This window comes from Nannospalax galili, unplaced genomic scaffold (genome assembly GCF_000622305.1).
Source record: "Nannospalax galili isolate Female #2095 unplaced genomic scaffold, S.galili_v1.0 scaffold923, whole genome shotgun sequence".
NCBI classification, from domain to species: Eukaryota; Metazoa; Chordata; class Mammalia; order Rodentia; family Spalacidae; genus Nannospalax; species Nannospalax galili.
Genome location: NW_008349753.1, coordinates 2,562,817 through 2,580,340, shown reverse-complemented (window position 1 = coordinate 2,580,340; position 17,524 = coordinate 2,562,817). Strand labels below are relative to the sequence as shown.

At 43.1% G+C, this 17,524-nt stretch overlaps 1 protein-coding gene across 3 annotated transcripts in view; it reads right to left on the bottom strand.

The window, feature by feature from the left end:
- Positions 1-17,524, bottom strand: part of Rnf144b (ring finger protein 144B) — a 146,936-nt gene that overhangs the window by 74,862 nt on the left and 54,550 nt on the right. Inside the window, exon 1 of one of the 3 annotated variants that reach the window (XM_008847075.3) lies at positions 12,144-12,562. The exons of 1 other annotated variant lie outside the window; for it this stretch is intronic. The gene's annotated coding sequence lies outside the window, so the exon portion shown is untranslated. One more of the 3 variants, XM_008847076.3, reaches the window with a different exon arrangement.

Genomic DNA, 17,524 nt, shown 5'->3' with positions numbered 1-17,524 from the left:
ATCAAAATATCACATTGTGCATCTTAAATATATATAATTTTTATTTGCCAATTATGCCTTAATAAAGCTGTCAGGCAAGATAGGAAATTACTGCTGTAAACAAACATGCCATTTGAGAGCGTATCACTACAGTCACTGAGATTCAACCGGCTCAAAAAACACCTTTCAAAAGAAGTTCAAGACTAACCAAATGGAACGGGGGCATAGCTCAGTGGTAGAGTGCCTTCCTAGTACGTGTAAGGCCCTGAATTCCTTGGCGTAAGGCCCTGAATTCCTTGGCGCCACTCGAAAGAAATTACCATATCATCCAGCACTTCTACTTCTGGGTGTAGGTGCCCCTAAAAGTGCTGAAATGAAGGTCTCGAAGAGGAACTCCCACATCAGCACTCACGGCAGATCTGGCTGTTCATACTCACGACAGCCAAAAGGGGAAACTAACCCAAGTACGCACCAACAGATGAGTGAGCAGACTGTTCGACAGAAAAGGTTTTGCTTGCCAGAAGTGTGCACTAAAATACCAATCAAAGGTATAGTACAGTAAATGTATAAACCATTAGCATGGTTGCTTACTGTCATTAGCCAGTCACTATGCACTCACTATACAACTGTATATGCCATGTTTTTATATGACCAGTAATACTATAACTCTGCTTACACCAGAGTCACATAAACATATGAGCAATGTGTTAAGTTACAACATTCTGACGGATATAGATGTCATTAGGTGATAGGAATTTTTCAGCTCCATTAAAGTCTTATGGGACCACCACCCAACATGGAAATCTCAGGGTAAGGTGCATGATTTATATACATAGAAAAGGGTGCTAACAAGAGGGAGAGAACAAATTGAATTTGATAGGAAGAAAAAAAGTCAATGAGATCTTTGCTCACCCACCAGAGTCGAGAGTTACTAACTCTAGTCAACTGAACAGTAAGAGATGGCTTGATTTAAAATAAACTAAATCGTTGGTTAGTTTCCAATACGGAAGTCATTCTATTCTTTGGCAAAGGCCCAACAGGGCTCAAGACAGAGTTCTGATCTCACTGCATGGAGAGGAGCTATCATCTAAGAGCAAACTAAATCAAGTTGGTGTGCACATCAAGCTCAGGATTTTGAGATTTAGACTTCCCTTTAGGGTCACGTAGGGGCAAAAATGGCTCATATTACCTCTTCTTCTCCTTCCCAGTTTATTCTTAGACAATGTCACTGGTTTGTCTTTCAAAGACTTCCCAGTTCACAGCTCACACAATCCCACCAATTCCCCTGAACTGTTGTTTTCTCATCTGAATGAGGTCAGTAAATGGGGGAATGGAAACTGTCACAACCCAGAACCACTCCATACCCCAAATGTCAAAAGTGCTTCAGAGTCATCTGGAGTCAGGCATGGTACTGCACATCTGTAATCCCAGCACACAGGATGCAGAGACAGGATGATCTTTAGCTCAAGGTCAGACAGGGCTATGAAATGAGACCATGTCTCAAAAGTACATCTATCCAGGCTACAGCCTGAATAGCTGTGATTGGTCAGTCAACCGTCCATGGCTACCAGTTACACTGAGATTCTAACAACATTTTTACTTTCTGTACAATAACAAGAAAAAGCTTTGTAAATAAAATCTTAACATTAAAAAAAGTACATACATAAGAAATAAGAATTTTAGTATTTTCCTTATTTATATTTTATGTGTATGAGCATACTGCCATGTTACTGTGAATACTCAACCCTGTTCTTTTAATCTGGCTATTTCTCAAAACAGTCAAGTGTTTATTATGATCTTCCTTGGTATCACTTTCTAGATAAAGATTTTATATAGGCAATTTGGGGGGGGGGTCTTTTGAGACAGGGTCTCCCTGTAGCCCCAGCTGGCCTGGAACTTACTATGTAGACCAGGCTGGCCTCAATCTTACAGAGATTTGCCTACCTTTGCCTCCCAGGTGCTTAGATTAAAGGCATGTGCCACCATGCCTGGCTTACATAGAGCAAATTTTATTTATTATTATTATTGTGTATATATTATATGCATATGGGCACATATGTGCCACAGGGCACATGTGGAGATCAGAGGGCAATTTGAGAAGTTGGTTCTCTCCCTCAAGTGGTTGGGTAGATGAATTCTTGAGTTCCAGCGCTGTGGGTTCCAGGGATCCAACTTAGGTCAACAGGCTTGCACAGCAAACACTTTCACCCACTGAGCCACCTCACTGGCCATATGAGATATTTTTTAAGACATTTTATTTTATGTATACATGAATGCCTAGGTGTGTATATGTGTAGCAAATGCATGCAGTGTCAATGGAGACCAGAAGAAGGCATCATATTCCCTGTAACTGGAGTTACATATGTGAGCCATCATATGGGTGCTGGGAACCGAACCTGGGTCCTCTGAAAGAGCAGCAAGTACTCTTAGCTGGTGAGCCATCTCTCCAGACCCATGAGACATATTTTCAATGCACTCTTGAAAACATAGACATAACTGACTACCACAGAGAAGGTATCTCTTAGACATATTTGTGTTTTTAAGGCAGACCTAGAGATTGTGTTAAGCAAGAGCTACTGAAATCTAATCATGCTTTGAGTCATATCTATGTTTTTACTCCTTAGCTTGTGAGTTACATTCCTAGAGGCTATAAAACCAAAGTTATAAAAAATGCAAAATTCAAATACGTATATACACATAAAATATTTTATAACATATTTCATCCCTTTGAGATTTGAACAATCCAAAGTGCTTCTTTAAAAAATAAAAGCGATTTATTTTTCTGTGTATAATTAATGGCAATTCCTTAAAGTGATGGCTATCAAACATGTCTCAAGCAACGGAATTTTATGAAAATAAAAGTCTTTGCCAAACTACCACTGCATAAGAGAGATTACAGAGATTATAGCGCTTGTTCAAGGAGAGATACCCAAGGCTAGTCCATCCTTCCGTTTTCCCTCCATCCCCACCCCCCATCTCCCCAGGCCCTAAGACAGAAGCCTACATCGACCTCAGGCACAGATTAAAAACCAGCCTTTGGTGTCTTTGAGAAAAATCAATAATGAGTGTTTAAAAAACTGAATGACACAGCAGGTACCTCATTAAAAAAAAAAATCAAACAAGAAAGCATTTCACCACCCATTCACTGGAAAGAGGAAAATCCTATGGTGAATCCCCTGACGGAGTTCCCCACACTAGACATGCTGTGAAGGCTGTGGAATTTCCTAGCGTTTCCTGACTTGTGTCTAAAGACTCACCTTCTCTGCCACATGAAGCCAAGGCAGAGCCTCAGCCTCCCCACTATCTAGCAAGTGGCATGAAGCTTGGAGGGAGGACCCACAAGAGGACTGAGGACATCTCCCCAGTTCCTCCTCTCCCTCTCGTCAGCCAGCCTCAGCAGGCACACAGACAATTCACCCCCTGTCCCCTGCAGGCTTCAAGAACAGTCTTCCTTTCTGAGAGATGCCAGCCCTGCTAGTGCTCACTGGCTTGTGGGGCTGCTTCTCCCTCATACCTCATATTTATCTAAAGATAAGAAAGTGACTTGGTTATCCACCCTGCCACTTGCGAGGTAACAATTATAATTGGTTTTACAGTCATTACAGTAACTATGCCTCTTTTTAGGTGCCCGAAACCCCTTGGGAAAGAATCTTGGCAGAGAATACAAGGGCATGTTGGAAAGAAGAGAAATCTGGCAGCTGCCTGCAGGTTTCAACTTTCAAAAGTCGGTGGCAGGCTTCATTCGCTCACATATACCTAGCCGTACAGCAGAACAGACTGGCCAGATCCTGTGAAGAAGGAAAACCCCTTAAACCACCAAGTGACCAGGAAAGGAGAAACAGTAGCTCTACGTGCTCCAAGTGTCTCTCGCTCCACATAGGGTTCATTATATGAGAAGCAAGTCCTACCTGAATGGAAAGGACAGGAGAGTCACTTTTCCCTCGTGTGTTTTCATTGGACTTGCCAAAGAAAGGAATATCTTAGAAGCTGTGCTGGGAGCACAGGGTGTATAAGGAATTTTCATTTCTGAAAAAGCAATAATCTGCTCTAAAAATGCAGAGGGTGAGAGAGCCAACATTCAGAGTATTTTTAACTAATGGAATTCATGCCTGTTTGATGACCCAGAATCCGAACAGTTACCCCTCCACAGAGAGAGAGAGGGAGACAGAGACAGAGACAGAGGGACAGAAACAGAGACACAGAGACAGAGAGACAGATAGAAACAGAGACACAGAGACAGAGACAGAATAATTTAATTGGAAAGAATATCATTTTATTAGGATACCAATCTATTTATTTGGGAATTTCTATATCATCTTGCAAAAAAAAAAAAAAAAAAAACCCACCTGATCATTTAGATAAATGGACAAAGCATTGTTACAGTGACTAAGAGAAAAAGGGCTCCAGCAAAATAAATCCACTGGTATTACTGATGTGCCAGAATGAAAGTAAAAATCCAATTCATCTGTGCTGAGGTCTTAATTCGAGACTATGTCAGAGCCACCCAGGGACAAGGGACAAGACAGAAGAGCAGCCACATGAAATGCTCTCAGATGAGTCTACGGCCTTGCAAGCCCCTGAGGCTGGAGTATCAGGTGTGAGTGCCTAGCCATGGGAGAGAGCTGCAAAGAGGTTTTCAGGAAGGGCAGGCAGCTGAGAAGTGAAGCCCCAGAGGAGAGAGAGTCTCAGCTGCCACTGCTCCAGTAGAACAGAAAACAGCAGGACTCTGAAGATCACACTCTGCCTTGTTAAGAAAGCTGTCCCAATACCAGCACGACAGTGAAAATTGGTATGGTTGTCCTTTGGAGTTCATGAAGCATTCCTTCCAAGATCCTCCCCTCAGATGCCAAAATTCATGGATGCCCAAGACCCTTATATAAAATCGCACAGTATTGCACACAATTAGTGCATATCCTGAATGTCTTGTCATTTCTATTTCTTCAATACTTAATGCCATATAAAGCTATATAAATAGCTATTCTATAGTATTGTTTAGGAAGTAGTGGCAAGGAAAACATCTGTACAAGCTCAGGACAGATGTAACTTTTTCTAAACATTTTTCTGTTTATTTTGGGGGGTGGGAGGTACACATGTGGAAATCAGACAACAACTTGCAGAAGTCAGTTCTCTCCCTCTACCATGTGGGTCCCAGGGATCAAACTCAGGTGATGAGGCTTGGAAGCAGCCATCTTTACTTGCTCTGTCATCTTGCTGTCTCTTTCTGAATACTTTTGGACCTGGGGATGTGGAGGGCTGTCTGCTTTATGCTGACCTTTGCACTGCTGCCTGTGGAGTGGTTCATTCATCCACTGATTCATGCTCTTAACAGAACCTACTGGTGACTCAAATGATACTGGCTGAGGGTAATAAAGTGCCAGCCACCATCAGCCGTTAGCCATTTGCTGATGCTCCACTCTGAATACAGTCCAGTGTGGAGGGCAGGCATACTCCCTGGAAGCAGTAAGGAGCAGAGCAACAGCCAGGGCAATGCAGGGACGAAGGAGGCCAGGGCTTCTGGCAGCCCTCCACAGTGGCCAGCAAGATGCTTCCATTTTATTTGCATTTCTCACCAGTGTTCCGATCATTCGGGGACAAGATGAACCAGTGCATATCAGTAACACCAGAAACAGATCTGCTATGTGCCCTAGGACGGGAAAAACAAATGGATCGTGGGCAACCTTACTAGTAGAGAAATGTAATTCCTGAAGTCTGTTTCATACCTCTGTAATTTCCTTTTAAGAGAAGAATACTCAAGGCCAGTGAGTATAGATATGGTATTATAAACCCAGGATACTTTGCCATTATTTAAGTAATAACACAGATGAGAAAATCTTCACTGGCATCAGCAAACCCAAGAAACATTTAGTTCTTAGATGCCATGGCAATAAATGTTCATCTACTCAGCCTCTGTGAGGTGGCAGGGTTGAAAATGTGGCATGTCACTGCCCCTTACATAGTGGGACTTCTGTTTTCTCCACTATTTCACAGCTTTATTCAGAGACAATCACAAGATGAAGAAAAAGCATTTCAGTCCACAATTCCTTGATCTTAAAATCTTCATCTCAGTGATCTTGAGGATAGAAGTAAGATCCTGACTTTCTAGCTTGCTGATGTGCAATTCAGTTATGCATCACTTGACAACCCAGAGAGCTGGTCACTGAGCGAACATCATTGTGTACTACCCAGGCTTAGAGGGCATGGGTCAATCACTCAGCCTGGCCTCTAGCTGTGATAAGAGACATGGTAAACAGAAGACTTGCGGCTGCAACCTGTGAAACACTTTATGGTTTGTTTTGTTTGTTTGTTTGTTTTAAGACATGGTCTCCCTGTAAGCACCAGCTGGCCTGGAACTCACTATGTAGACCAGACTGGCCTTGATCTCATAGAGATCGCCTGCCTCTGCCTCCTGAGTGGGATCAAAGGTGTGTGCCACCATACCTGGCTAGAAAACACTTTTAAAATACGTATTAGAAATAGACTCTCAAGTGACACTAAGAAATACAACATAAACCCATAACACTGTTGTACATTTTCATTATCAACTACCACATATCTTGTGGTCTATGTGTTTGGGCAACTGGCAGTGCAGTACCTTTGTTTATAGGTGCACCATCACAAATACGTAAGTATGCATTGTGGCTCATCACTGACCAAGAGGAATGTGCCAGCTTCATTATAATCTATGGGCTCACCATTACATGTGCAGTAAGTAGGCCAGTGATGGCAACATTCTCACACAGTTTATAACTGGGCATTCTTATCAACCTTTTTTTTTTTGGTCTTTTTGAGACAGGTCTCCCTGTAGCCCCATCTGTCCTAGAACTCACTATGTAGACCAGGCTGGCCTTGAACTCACAGAGATCTGCCTGCCTCTGCCTCCCAAGTGCTGGGATTAAAGGCATGCACCACCATACCTGGCCCCTTTATCAACCATTTTTAGGTAAAAGGAAGGAAGCATATTTTTTAAGCTAATATCTTATGTGGCCCAGGCTGGCCTTGAACTCACTATGTAGCCCAGGATGACCTTGAATTTCCTGCTTCTTCTTGCCTCTACCTCCTGAGTGATGGAATTATAGGCATGCACCACCATGCGTGGGGATGGAACCCAGGGATTCATGTATACTAGGCAAGCAGTCTACCAACCAATCTGCATATCCAGTCCCAGGAGGTGGATCATCTTAATAGTTAGCAAGAGCTGTTTTCTAGTTCTTTTTGTTGTTTGTTTGTTTGTTTGTTTGTTGGTCTTTTTGAGACAGGGATCTCCCCATGGCCCCAGCTGGCCTAGAACTAATTATGTAGACCAGGCTGGCTTTGAACTCACAGAGGCCCACCTGCCTCTGCCTCCCTAGTGCTGGGATTAAAGGCATGAGCCACTGTGCCCAGCATAAGAACTGTTTTCCAAAGAGTATCTTTGCTGTTTAAAATAGGCTATGAATAAAGCCTATGAAACTATTTTAATGAAATCTGACTTTAATTTTTTTCTGTACAAAATATATATTGGAAGAAGAGATATGAGACTGTGTCAAAAAATACATTGAGAGATATTAACTCTAAGTCTTACAGAGTACAGTGCATGTGGGATGTCTCATTTTATCCTTTGCAAAATGCTATTGCTTTTTCTAAAGAGTACAATTCCTTTTTCTTGCCTATGTTCCATGTTCTCTTTACACTCCAGGGTAAGGCCTGAGAAGGAGAAATCCATTTCAGCTTTCCTAACAATATAAACTTATCGGAGAAGGTGGGAGTGAACATGAGAGGAACGGCTTAGTATTTTTGCCACTGTACTTTTACATTCACCATGGTAGCTCCCTCCTCAACCACCACCAGGCCCTACCCACTCTTTTTTCCATCAGTGGTTCCCTGGCCTCCCACAATTATTCAACCAGCCCCACTGAATAATTTTCTTCCCCCAGCCTGGCATAACAACAAAGCTCAAAAGCAGGAAGGAATGCCACTAAAAGGCAGGTTGGACAATAATGTCATTAACAGATCAAGGAGAATTGGTATTTCTGAAAGTCCTGCAGAAAACTCAGGCTGACTTCCAGGGTCAGGGCATTACCAGAAAACTCCAGTCTCTAAGCATGAACAACTAAATCAAAAAAAAAAAAAAAAAAAAAAAAAAAAAAAAAAAAAAAAGTCTCCAAGTGAATAAAAGCATGTATAACAATTATTCCCTTCTGTGAAAGTTATAAGCGTCACACAGAAATTTTAATTAGAAACAAATTTATATGAAGCCAGTTTGGGAGAGTACCTCCCTCGGTCTCACACTGAATAAGGTTCGGGGTGTGTATTTTCATATGTCTTTGCCAAATAACACTCTTATAACAGTAATCCATAATGCAAGAAACAAAGTCAGCTCATGAGGAGCCCAATTCTACACCTGCTACGTGTAGATGATAAAACCCAGCCCCTGCTTATAAGGAGAAACAGGGTTTTATACAGTCATATACAAGAGGGTTTGTGGATTTATGGCTCCAGCCACAAGCTCATGAAAGAACAAAGAACAAGTTGACTACAGGATCAGATTCACATTTGAGACTCCAGAGGAATTAAAGACCAGTGAAGTACACCTTCCAAAGCACGCTCTCAATCAACAGAACACACCATGGTCTCTAGCTATGAATAAGAGGCATGTGCTTGACTTAAGTTGTGCCTTCCATTCAAGAAAGGAATCCAGGGGCCGGAGACATGGTTAAAAGCACAACACACTGCTCTTGCAGAGGACCTGAAATTGGTTCCCAGCACCCACATAAGGCAGTTCACAACCTCCTGAAACTCTGGTTCCAGGGGATCTGATGCCCACTGGGCTCCACAGGTACTTGCATGTACATGGTGCACCTAAGCTCAAACAGGCACACATACACACACACTAAAAAAAAAAAAAAAAAGTATTTTTTTAAATGAAGAAATCCAGTTACACAAAGGAAATTATACTCCTCCATGTGAGAAGAGTGTCTAAGACTAACATTTCATCTAAAGGTGGAGATAAATTACAATTAAAGCATTAAAAATAGGGGCTAGAGAGATAGTTCAGTGGTTAAGAGTACTGGCTGCTCTTTGAGAGAACCCAGGTTCGGTTCCCAGCACTCACATGGCAGCTCACAACATCTGTACCTTCAGTTCCAGGAGGTTAACACCTCTTCTATCCTCCACAGGCATTGTACACACATGGTGCAACTGCACACATGCAAACAAAACACTCATATACATAAAATAAAAAGAAATAAATAATTCGAAATTTCAAAGCAATGAAAATAAATGATCAGGACTGGGGGTGTAGTCCAACAGTAGAAAAGCCTATCTGTCATGCGTGAGGCCCTGGGTTTGAGCCTCAACTTTGCAGAAAAACAAGCAAGATAATTAAATGAACTTAGGCACTCTTACAACTGTCCAACTTACAGAAGACCCAAATGGCATCAGAGAAACGGCATCAAAACCCAAATAGCAAAATGGAGATGAAAACTATCAAATAGCTTTTGTATTCTCAAGAAACAACATAATTCAGGGTTGCCACCTTATCCAAAATCATTTCCAAGATGACAGCTCCTTCAAGACAGAGGCCACCACATCTTACACATCTTTATGTCCCCAGCACCTAGTCTAGTGCCTGAGAGTCACGCAGCAGCAGACGGTGATTCTGATTATGCATTAAATGCCTGGCTTTCATCTGCATTCACTTCTGTTACATCAAAAGTTCAGATACTGGTATGTTAGTGTCACTAGGGAGCTTCTAGAAGTTCGGCAGAAATAACTGGAAGAAGTATCTCCATACCGAAGAGCAGCAGCTGCAGATACTGATTCTCTAGAGTGCCAAGCATGACTTTTGTGGTAGCTTGGCCCCTTTCCCAAATCCAGAATAACCAGTTAGGGTCAGTCCCCAAAATGATTTGGACTCTGCTCTTGCAGCAGCATTCGAGGGCCGCATGATTCCTGACCTCTGACTCACCCTGGGGGTATCAGACACCAAGAACCTGTTCAAGGAACATAAGGCCATGACAAGGCCGGGGGAGACACAGAAGCCAGGACTAGCAGAAACTTCAGAGAAACAATCTCAGTGTGTGTCTAAATGTTCCTTGGCCTCTGAAACACTGAAACAATGTTTCCAGAAGGGAATTTCAAACAAGCTTTTTCTGATTAAAAGTATTCACACTGTTCAAGAGAAATGCATTTTCCAGGAAGCTAAATAGTTTTACTGACTTGATAAAATAAACTTCTTTCTTTCTAGAGAGAGCATACTTTTCTCTTTCCTGTGCAATTTGGCTACAAAAACCAAGTTCATAATCTGAGATTCTCAAACTGATTATTTTTAAAAAGACATGTCTTACACTGACCTAGTTTAGAATCTCGATGCCTTTAGAATTGCCAATGAACTGAGACCATTCATGAGAAGGGAGCTTTTGAATGCTGGGAATATTCTTCAGGGCTCAGCACAAAGATATTTGGCATGGATGACTGTAAATATTTGTAAAACCCTGGGTAAATGATTCGTGTTTGACCACACTTCATCCTTCTTCCAGCACCAAACTGCAGGACTGAGTTATCTAGGGTGACTGGTCTGGGGGATTTTAGGTCAAGTTTGTACTATTTGTTTTAAATAAAAAGCTAAGAAAGCCAATTCTGGTGCTTGGCATTTTTGACATTCACTGTACGTGTTAACTTGTGATTTTTCACTCATCTAGACAGGCACTTAAAGGGTACTTTGAGAACAAGGATTTTTTTCCCCTTTCTCACTTTTCCAACTTGATGCCTACCATAAGGCATAAAAGGCAAACCAAAGGTGTGTAAAGGCAGGAGGCAGATGGAGTCATGCATGACCTTGGACTTCATAACACAACTCTTTCTCTTTCTCTTCAAGATAGTTTCAGAAATACTTCAGAGCCTGATGTCCATGAAAAGGACTGAGGTTTACAAAGGACAGAGTAAAGAGGAGGGTACCAGAGAGGTGGTAGATGTGAACAGAACCAGACACCAAGAGAAAGCTATAGCAGATACTTTAATTGGCTGGCAACTTGGTTAAGACTGGCTGCGTTCCTTCGGCCTGGTACCCACACCCTAAAAACTGAGTCATCCCAAAGTTCATTTATTTTGCTTCTGGGCAGAGACACCCCTAATCTGCCTCTTTGGAAATGCCGAAATTATCCTTCCATCCACCCCTCTCCATGTTCAAATGAACAGTCAGAAATGCCCAGCCAGAACACTGATCATCCTATTAGAGTCTCCAGCTCATGTCTTGGTAAGATACCTGGGCCAGAAAGCAAGAGGAAAGTGACAGTGAACCGTGGATACACACAGAAAGGTAGCTGTGTTCTGAGAAATGGGAATATGAGAGAGAGACAGAGAGAGAGAGAGAGAGAGAGAGAGAGAGAGAGAGAGAGAGACAGGAGAGTTGACAACCAAATTCTTGAAACTAATCAGAAAAGGGGCCCTAAGAGTGGTAATGCTAAGATACCTTTCCTCCCTGAAACAGGAATCGGTTTCATTTTACCATCAACTTGAAAACAGGATCAGAGCATCCACTCTCTTGTATCAGTAATTACCTGATAAAAATAATCACCATAACGTATGGCCCAGACTGCACGGTTAACAGACTGTCTTAATCAGAGCCGTGTGTCAACATATTACCATGCATTTCCAAATAACACAAGGCAGACGTCCAAGCGTATGCCAACTTTCACTCTCCCCCAAAGTCACGCCTGAGAACTGGTCCAATATTCAGTTTTGCAACACATTCTGTAAAGACCATTTTATTAGAAATAAAACTAATTTTTTTTCGCCTTTTCAGAGGCTTTTTTTTTTTTTAACGTTAACAGGTGTGTAAGGCACTCGGAACGCATGCCATTCTGTATGGCTCCAGCACGAAAGCCACAGCCCACGCTGTCACCTTAGCCCAGTCGGTCCTTCTAGCAGCCTTTCCTGCCTTGCAGCGCCCGCAGCCTATGCACACGCACATGCACCAGACCTACCTCCCTGGAGCAGAGACGTCCGGCTTCTCCTCGGGCTAGCCTGCCCTGCGCTCCGCCGGACTAGCCTGCCCTGTCCGCCAGCCGGGGCAGCTCGCACCCCGGGGAGGAGCTCTCAACCTCTCCCCTCTGCCTGCCTTCTCCGCCTGGCTGACAGCTTTACACTTCTGCAGGATTGCCACAGGACTCCACGCCCAGACCTACCGCTCGGGAAGAGGAGGAGTCCCCATCCGCCTCCAGCTTGGACCGCAGGAGAGCCGGCGAGCGGCGCGGGGCGCAGCTCCAGCCCGGGCCAGCGCGTTTATTTACACAGGAAGCGCAGGCGCCGCACTTCCTACTTCCATCTGGGTCGCACTTCGGCGGCAGGTGATGGCCTTAACCCTGTCGGATCCCTGCCGCGGCGGTTCGGCTCGAACCAGGCGTGTGGTCTCCCAGGAATCCCGAGCGGGTGTAGACTGCAGCCCCGCGCGCCGACTCCGGCAAAGTTCACCTTGGCCTCCGCGCCTGCAGCTTCTCGGTGCGCACCCTCGCTGGCCACCTCCCTTCTCCCTCCTTCCGGGTGCTTTAAATCTTTCTTCTACTTTTGACAGTGCCCACCTCACCCCAAAACCCTTCCCTAGCTCAGCTCCCCCAAATCAGCCTGTACTTCCAGCTGCCCTTTGGCATGTACTAGAAAATCAGGATGTGGGCAAATCAAGTCAGGAGCGGTCTTAGTTTGCTTCAGTTTTAGGGCTCTGGGAATAAATGACATAATGATTTTGCTTTAAGTACTTTGTCAACAAATGGTGTGAAAAACACACTTGTACCTTAATTGGTTTTGCTCTCACTTAAAGACCATCAAACAACGAATCCAGAAACTACGGGGTAGTGTGGCCCGACTGTGGCCACTTAATTAGTACCATGCTTTCAGTGATTGACATACCTCCCAGACTGTCCCCACTCCCCCCATCCTTTACAATTACAGGCCCAAACCTGTTGAACAGTCGCTTTTAAAAAAGATCCCTCCTCTGACACAGGAATTTTCCCGAGGTCTCTGCAACCTAACTTTACTTTTACAACCACAGTCAGGAATGCACTTCCTGAAAGGGTCTCACAAATGCTTTGTGGAATATGTGTGTGCAGTGACTATCAGCAGTCTGCATGCAGGACCCAAGAAATCTGCCTCTCAGCTCATGTGAAAGCCAACCTCTAGGTCAAGGCCAAGTGCTGAAGAACACAGTGTGTCTATCTCTGTGTGTTGTTGGAACAGGAGGGAGGACCAGCCCACTGGGGGAGGAGGGGTTGAGGAGAGGAAGAGGGGGAAGATGGGGCAGATAAGACATTAGGAATATACAATAGGGGCCTAAAATCGTATAATCAAACGACGTTCGAGCTTGTAGAGTCCTTCTTAACCCAGACACCTAAGTTTAAAGATGATGTCTGGAGAGATATTTTAAGTGGCTAGCTCAAACAAGACTACAGCTGAAGCAAGATGAAATCCGTGGTAGTGGGGCTGGAGAGATGGCTCTGTGGTTAAGAGCACCAGCTGCTCTTGCAGAGGACCCGGGTTTGATTCCCAGCACCCACATGGTGGCTAACAACCATAGGTAACTCCAGTTCCAGGGGAATTCAACACTCTCTTCTGACTTCCATGGGTGCTACATGATACAGGTGTTCTTACATACATGCAGGCAATACACTCATACATACAAAATAAAAAAATTTTTTATAAGATATGTGCTAATGAAAATCATGAGGAAAAATAGCTACCCAGATTTAGCAGGGGCTTATAGTCCCAGACAACCTACCTCCAGGAAGTTCCTTGGTATAGTAGTCATTAGTGACAGGCAAGAGACAGGAAAGAGAACCCAAACAGCTCCTAACTGGCTAGTGTGTTCCTTAGTGTTGATACGAATCTTCTGGGCCTTAAAGCAAAGTTCAACACAGAGTCCACTTTTTACATTCCCAGCAATTAAGTCTCTTATCAGCAGGATAAGGAAAGCAGCCACAGCCAATATGAATGAAAACAGGTTGGGCAATAATCACTCTGCCTTGTGACACAAATTTTTTTTTTATATTACTGAATAATACCACCATAGATTATTTTCAATCATACAAACTGCTGCCAAAAGTTAATAAGACTTACCACGTTGTGCCGGGTGTGGTGGTACACACCTTTAATCCCAGCACTTGGGAGGCGGAGGCAGGTGGATCTTTGTGAGTTTGAGGCCAGCCTGGTCTACATAGAGAGTTCCAGGCGGCGGAGGCAGGTGGATCTTTGTGAGTTTGAGGCCAGCCTGGTCTACATAGAGAGTTCCAGAAAAAAAAAAAAAAAAAAAAAAAAAAAAAAAAAAGACTTACCACGTTGAGAGTTACAGGAAATATTCAAATAACTCTTTCAGATCTGTCGAAGGTGTCTATGAAGGAATATTCATCCTTTCCAGTTTATTGATCTTTCAGATAAACTACCGTGGGCTAGGAAGACAAAGGAAAGGGAGACAGTCCCTTCCCTGAGCGACCTCTCAACCCAGGGTTAGCATCACATACGCAAACCATTAGCAGTGCATCCTGACAAGGGCTGTGACTTGATGTCATGCTCTGTGGGAGCACAGAGAAGAGCCATCTGACTGAAGGAAGGGGAAGGGGTGCTGGTAGTAGAAATCAAAGACTTTTCTGAAGTGATTATTTCAATCTGAGTCTTAACATAGCTTAGAAAGAAAGGTGGTGGAGAGAGACCCAGGGAGAGCAAGTGGCTAGTGACGTGGGATTGGGCTTGGATGGGAGATTTTAGGGAAGCTTTTCATACAGACAGAGCCAGTGTATTTAGAATAAAAGAACGAAGGCCTGAACTGATGTACAGTTCCGTCTGGAAAAGGGTCTTCAGGCACAGAGCTGATGGGGTCTGATGGGGTCATGGGTGTAGGAGATAAGAGACAGAGGTGTCCAGACTGCGGGTGCTGCTAAGGGGGATTTGGGAGAGGAAGTGAAAAGGAGAGTCCAGTAGACTCTCGCCTCCCTGCAGGCCAAGTGCAAGGACTATCTAGTGGGCCATTGAGATAACAGTTGTCTGGGTAGAGGGCCATTTAGGAACTGAATTCATTTAGGTGGTGGCCATGGCTGAAATGACCAAGAATTAAGGTCACCCACAAAAAGTAGCATTGCATAGAGAGAAGCAGGCTCTTGATGGAGAAAGACTCCATCACCCCCTCTTTATAACCAGGTGACCTTCCACAAGATCACTAACATAAATCCAGTTTTTACATCTGTAAACCCGGCTTTTCCATCTGATACTAAGAAGGACGGCATGCAGCTCACAGGCTGTTCTGAGAGTAAATGAGAGGTTTGTACAGAAGCTAGCACAGGACTAGATGGGACAGGAACTCCTGCACCTCCACAAATGGTAGGAAGAGGGACAGTGACTGTCAGCTGTGGGGTTGTGCAATCCACAATTTGCTCAGCTGTGCTTTGTGGTCCTGGCCTGACAGGAAATAGGAACTGAATCAGGGATGTTCTTCAGGAAGGGAAGTGAAAAGGGAAGAGAAAGGGGTCAGAAAAAAGAACCCCGAGACAGATCGGTACTTGCAAGTAGGAGCAAGAACCCTGAAACAAGCCTGCGAAAGAAGTGCTTCTTTTAGACTTGAAAAACGGATGGAACACTGATATCTGTAAGGGGTAAAATCTATGCATGGCAACCGAAAAGTATTTTTATCTTTCTGAGTGAGGACATAATATTATACATTGCTCACCATCATCATAATAAAGGAACCTTTCTTTTTTAAACATATTTTACATACTAATTTTGTTTTATGTGTATGAATGCATTGCCTGCATGTATGTAAGTGCACCAGTGTCATGCAGTTCCTGCAGAGGTCAGAAGATGGTGTCAGATCCCCTGGGACTGGAGTTACAGATGGTTGTTAGCTGCCATGTGGGTGCTGGGAATCAAACCCAGGTCGTTTGCAAGAGCAACCAGTGCTCTTAACCACTGAGCTGTCTCTCCAGCCCCCAAAGGAACCTTTCTTAATGTGAATCACAAACCTTCCTAAAGAGAAGTCATACCAGAATCTTGATTAGTTGTAATTAGAATTATATTCCTTGTAATAGATTCACAGTCATGCAAAAGCAAAACCCAATTAAATCCAAAGCAGATTTAAAGATTTCCAACCGGATGTGGTAGCACATACTTATAATCCGAGCCCTTAGGAGACTGACACAGAGGATCACAAGTTTGAAGTCTTTCAGGTCTACGTGGCAAGATTCCATCTCAAAAAAAAAAAAAAAAAAAAAAAAGTTTCCCTGAATGTGAGGCAAAAAACTAAATATATTTATCAGATTCTATGTATATGTAAGACACTTAAATAAGAACATACATCTTATTATACAATGAGTAATATATAACAGACATATATTATAAAAGCATTGTAGTCTGACATAAGACAAGACTTAATGGGCCAACAAGATGGCTCAGTAGGTAAAGGAGCTTGCTGCCAAGCCTGAGTTCAATCCCTGAAAGCCACATGGTAGAAGGAGAGGACCTGGACTCCCACAAGTTGACTTCTGGCCTCCACATGCAGACCCACACTCTCACACACATCACACACACTAATAATTAATTTAGTTAGTTAGGTTTTATAGTGCACACCTGTAACCCCAGCGCTCACATGGCTGAAGCAGGAAAATCGTAAGTTCAAGGCTAGCCTGGGCTACATAGCAAGCAAGACCTTGTCTCAGAAAGTTTTTTAAAATATTTATTTCATTTAGTTTATGTGTACAGGGGTTGGGGGTATGTGCATGTGTCCTCAGAGGTCAGAAGTATCAGATCCCCTGAAGCTAGTGTTAGAGGCGGTTGTGAGCCCCTGGACGTGGGTGCTGGAAATCAATCTTAGGTCTTGTGCAAGAGCAGCAAGTGTTCTTAATCACTGAGCCATCTCTCCAGGCCCAAGAAAAAGTATTTTTGATAAAATTTTAAACCAAACTTAGAATACAATTCACACTGATATTAAGATTTTCCTAAAAGGTCTATTTTGGTTCTATAAACTCGATGAAATAATCCTTTCAAGTGATAAATTTAACTAAATTTCTATGTGAAACATTTGGTGATATCAGTATAAATCTAGCATTACTTAACTATGAAAAATACTGTTCTTCTAGAGGGACCAACTACATTAACAACCATTACTTCATTTTTCATACAGGTCTGAAAAAAGCTTAATATTGAAAAATGGGTGAAAAGAACTAGAAAAGTCATTGATGGAATGGAAAGGCCATGCTTCACAGAATGAAGTAGCCTGCAGCTACGGCTGTTAAACTGTTGTCTTTGGGCAAAGAATACTTAAACTATTTACAGACTTTTTAAGTAGGCATTGATGCTTCCATAGATTTGAAAACGACATACCCATTACCACTTTTTGTGGAGAAACAGAAATTTGGTTACATTTTCATTTAACTTTCACATTTGCAGCCCATTTTCTGCATAAAGGATCATGTCAAAATCATTTTTGTTTGTTTGCTTTGAAACAGAGTCTCGGGGCTGGAGAGATGGCTCAGTGGTTAAGAACACTGGCTGTTCTTGCAGAAGACCGGGGTTCGAATCTCAGCACTCACAT